General features: G+C 40.3%; 1 long non-coding RNA gene across 1 annotated transcript; it reads right to left on the reverse strand.

The window, feature by feature from the left end:
- Positions 1-1,545: 1,545 nt before the first annotated feature.
- On the reverse strand, positions 1,546-2,806 carry LOC118704169. Its single transcript, XR_004983314.2, has 2 exons — positions 2,750-2,806; positions 1,546-2,623 (listed from the first exon to the last, which is right to left on the reverse strand). It is a non-coding gene; the product is annotated as an uncharacterized LOC118704169 (long non-coding RNA).
- Between the last annotated feature and the right edge of the window lie 2,277 nt (positions 2,807-5,083).

Raw genomic sequence — 5,083 nt, forward strand, 5'->3', positions numbered from 1 at the left:
GCAAATCAAAACGACAATGTGGTACCATCTCATACCTGCCAGAATGGCTATCATCAACAAATCAACAAATGACAAGTGTTGGCGAGGATGCAGAGAAAAAGGAACACTCATGCACTGCTGGTGGGAATGCAGACTGGTGCAACCACTGTGGAGAACAGTATGGAGTTTCCTCAAAAAACTGAAAATGGAACTCCCATTTGACCCAGTAATCCCACTCCTAGGAATATATCCTAAGAAACTAGAAACACCAATCAGAAAGGATATATGCACCCCTATGTTCATAGCAGCAACAGTTACAATAGTTAAGATTTGGAAACAGCCTAGGTGCCTGTCAGCAGATGACTAGATCAGAAAATTATGGTATATCTACACAATGGAATACTATGCTGCCATAAAAATGAATTCTTACCATTTTCAGCAACCTGGATGCATATAAGCATAACCAATGGACACAAAACACTGGGGGGTGAGGGCATGTATGGGAGTGGGGTGGAAGGGGCAATGGTAAGATATGTACACATATAATACCTTAATTAAAAAGTGAAAAATAAATAAATACAATTTAAAAAGCCAACGTCAGTGTAAAGGTTGAGATTGCTTCTTTCTCACCAGATCAGAAATTCTTGGGGCAGTCTTTGCAAGAGCACAACAAAGATCATCTTCCACAACATGTGTACTTCTGTATTTACACTTGATAACCAACTAGCTGGAAAACCCTGTTTCACAAAGATATGTTGTTGAAAATGGAAGAAGAAAGAACAACATAGTATCAGACAGAATACCATATGACTGCAAACACTTGGTCCAGAATTTTGTAACTGGGATTGTAGAGAAATAAGGTCTCACTGCATCACTGTTAATGAGTTCAATGAACTCTTGTGCTGTCTCAGGAACATCTTCAACTTAGACTGTGAATGGGCTTCTGGCAAGTGCAAACAAGGTGTCAGGTAGATTTGGAAAGTACGATGAAATTTTGTCTGAAAGCGTGTACAAGGGTTCACAGAAATTATCATCATAATCCTTTTGTCTGGTTCAATATCATGTTCCTCAAAGAAAGCAGATAAGATAGGCAACATGTAAATTGTATTTTCATCCAATTTTCCCCCCCAAAGCTGAAGTTTTATTTGCAATGATGGGATCTTTTCTGACAAATTGTGGCATGTTGCATTTGGTCCTTGCAGTGATAAATGTAACTCATTCAAGATGGCAAAGATGTCAACCAAGTAAGCTATTTTCTTTTTTTAAAAATATATTTTATTGATTTTTTACAGAGAGGAAGGGAGAGGGATAGAAAGCCAGAAACATCGATGAGAGAGTAACATCGATCAGCTGCCTCTTGCACACCCCGTACTGCGGACGTGCCCGCAACCCAGGTACATGCCCTTGACCGGAATCGAATCCGGGACCCTTGAGTCTGCAGGCCGACGCTCTATCCATTGAGCCAAACCGGTTTCAGCCCAAGTAAGCTATTTTCTGCAGTTCACTTTTATCACTGAAAAGTGCTTTGAACTGTGGTCGTGCTTTCTGATTTAAAAACTTTTTGAGTTCAGCACGAAGCTCAAAAACTCGTTTTAAAACTTTTCCTCTCAACAACCATCTCTCTTCAGTGTGAAATAGTAGAGCATTGTTCGGCGCATCCAACTCGTTGAACAGTTGCAAAAACAGTCGACTATTTAAAGTGCTTGCCTTTACAAATTTGACAGAATTTATGGTGCTTTTCATTACTTCTTGTAACTCTGTGGCAGTGTCTTTATTGCTGATATTTGCTGATGAATCATACAGTGAGTTCCGATGACTTTTGGTGACTCATTCAATACCAAACGTTGAAATCCCAATCTACATCCCAGCATAGCTAGAGCACCATCTGTGTAAAAACCACAAACCTTTTCCCAAGAGATCTTATGCTCTTTCGGAAATGAACCAACTGTGTCAAATACATCACGTGTAATAGTTGTCATTTCAAGAGGTTTGCAAAAAAGAAACTCATCTTTAAAGTTGTATTCATTAATATACCTCACGTAAACCAGTAACTGTGAACAGTTTGCAACACCTGTAGATTCATCAAGTTGGATACTAAATATTGGAAGTGGAGCAGATTTAATATTCTGGATTACCTGATCAAGAATACCAGCATACATGCCATCTATTCTTCTGTGGACAGTGTTGTTAGATATGGAAATTGCACTCAATTTCATAACAAATTTGTCTCCGATCATAACTCAAACAATGTCTTTGGCAGCTGGCAACAGTAAATCTTCAGCAATGGTGTGAGGTTTCATAGTTCTGGCAATTCCGAGTGTCACCAAATATGAAGCTTCAACAGCTGCTATGTTTTGTTTGTGGTACTTGCCACCAGTGTCAAGTCTGGCTTTCTTGAGTCCATCAGCTTTGCTTCTAAAATAGTTGGTATCCTTGCCAGCAAAGCTCGGATGCTTGCTAACAAAATGGCATTTTAGTTTGTTCAACTTCATAGATTCGGCTGATAGAACTTCACTACAAATAACACATTGCGGTTTCTCAATTCTTGCTGTATTTATTGAGGTAAAACCATACTGTAAAAAATCCCCACTATATTTTCTTTTCTTAATGTTCTCTACACAATCCATTGTCATGGGATGGTTTGCTAATGAAAATAATATGTAACAATAGTTTGAATAACACAAAAGATAATACATGGCATAGTTCAGTCAATACAGTTCATTAAAGTTTCCTGTGATTTACCATTCTCTGTGTTGTTGTTTTTACGTACCTGTTACTATCACAAGGGGGCAGTATTCACATCAACCACAGCTGAATATAAAAAGACTGATCAGTATCCCAATTAAGTTCCCATGGTATAGAAAAATGTGTTTTCCGAAAGGGTTGTTCAACCCCCAAAGGGGTCGTGACCCACAGGTTGAGAACCGCTGGTCTAGAGTCAAAAATATAAGTAAACCATGGTTCTCTCTGTCAAGGAGCTTACATAATTTAACATTTTCAGAAAAAGGCAGGCATGTGGAGGTATAGTAGTATATGCAGAGATAGACATGTGGAGGTATATATGCAATAAAGGATTCTAGGGGCTGGGGTAGGAGACTACATGGGAATTATTAAGGGCTTTGAAGAGGGTACATTTCTGCCTTGGAATCTGAAATGTATTTCTCACCACACTTTACTTTGGGAAGTGCCTTGGAGTTGAAGAAAAGAGCTGCAGACTCATATATAGCTGTATTAGATTTTGATTCACCCCCTCCATGCTATGTGGTCTTGGTCAATTCACTTACGGTAAGTGAATTGAGCCTCAGGTTCTTTATCTTTAAAACTAGAGGCCAGGTGCACAAAATTTGTGCAGGGGCAGGGGGAAGGTCCCTCAGCCCAGCGTGCGTGCACCCTCTCCAATCTGGGACCCTTGGGGAATGTCAAACTGCTGGTTTAGAACATTCCCCTCATAATCTGGAACTGCTGGCTCCTAACCACTCATCTATCTGCCTGCCTGTTTGCCCCTAACCACTTCTGCCTGCCAGCCTGGTTGCCCCCAACTGCCTCCCCTAACAGTCTGATCACCCATTACTGCCCTCTCCTGCCAGCCTGATGGCCCCCAATTTCCCTCCCCTGCCAGTTTGATGGCCTTCAATTGCCCTCTCTTGCTGGCCTGATAGCCCCCAACTGCCTTCCCCTGCTGGCCTGGTCACCACCAACTGCTCTCCCCTGCTGACCATCTTGCGGTGGCCATCTTGTGATGACATGAAGGGATCACATGAGGGCACAAGGACCACCTAGGCTTTTATTCGTATAGATGGGTATAATAGAAGTAACTGCATTGCATTATTATTTTAAATATTAAATGAGATTGTAATTAATGCATAACATTTAGCACATGTATTTACTAATTATTAGCTTCAATTAGAGATTATTAATTACTAACTTGGACAAGCTCTGAGCCTACAACTAATTTTCTTCATCTGTGAAATGAGAATAAAATGCCAAGAACAAAGTATGATCACATGTGTGCTTGTAAGATTCTCTCTGTCTTTTGCCCTTGGCATTTTAATTATGATGTGTCTTGGTGTGGTCCTCTTTGGATTCCTCTTGTTTGGGGTTCTGTGCACTTCCTGAACTTGTAATTCTATTTCTCTTACCAGGTAGGGAAAGTTTTCTGTCATTATTTCTTTCAATAGGCCTTCAATATCCTGCTCGTTCTCTTTTGGCACCCCAAAAATCCGGATGTTGGTACGCTTTAAGCCATCCCAGAGGCTCCTTACACTATCCTCACACTATTGGCTGATTTCTCAACAGAAACTATGCAGGCCAGAAGGGAGTGGCAAGAAATATTCAAAATGATGAACAACAAGAACCTACAACCAAGATTACCCAGCAAAGCTATCATTCAGAATTGAAGGTCAGATAAAGAGCTTCACAGACAAGAAAAAGTTAAAGGAGTTCATCAACACCAAACCAGGATTACATAAAATGCTGAATGGTATTCTTTAAGAAGAGAAAGAAGAAGAAAAAGGTAAAGGTAAAAATTATGAACAACAAAAAGACATCAAATGCATACCTGCCAACAAGTGAATCTAAAAATCCAGTGAATAAAAAATCTGAAAAACAGCCGAAACCAGTTTGGTTCAGTGGATAGAGCATCGGCCTGTGGACTGAAAGGTGCCCGGGTTTGATTCCGGTCAAGGGCATGTACCTTGGATGCGGGCACATCCCCAGTAGGGGGTGTGCAAGAGGCAGCTGATCGATGATTCTCTCTCATCGATGTTTCTAATTCTCTATCCCTCTCTCCTCCTTTCTGTAAAAAATCAATAAAATATATATTTTTTAAAATATGAAGAACAAAATGGACTGGTGAATATAATAGAATCAGGGACATAGAAAGGAATTGGACTAACAATTCTCAGGGGAAAGGGGTCTGAGGAGTGCTGGAAGAGATTGGACAAAAATCTTACACCTATAGATGAAGACGGGTGGGGGTAAGGGCATAGGGTGGAGTTGGGAATCAGGTGGAGGGGAGCTATGGGGGAGGGGGAAAGAGGAACTCCTGTAATAATCTGAACAATAAAGATTTATTATTTTAAAAAAAATAAAAAAAATAGAACAA

The sequence above is a fragment of the Pipistrellus kuhlii genome, unplaced genomic scaffold (genome assembly GCF_014108245.1).
Source record: "Pipistrellus kuhlii isolate mPipKuh1 unplaced genomic scaffold, mPipKuh1.p scaffold_m20_p_40, whole genome shotgun sequence".
Classification (NCBI taxonomy): domain Eukaryota; kingdom Metazoa; phylum Chordata; class Mammalia; order Chiroptera; family Vespertilionidae; genus Pipistrellus; species Pipistrellus kuhlii.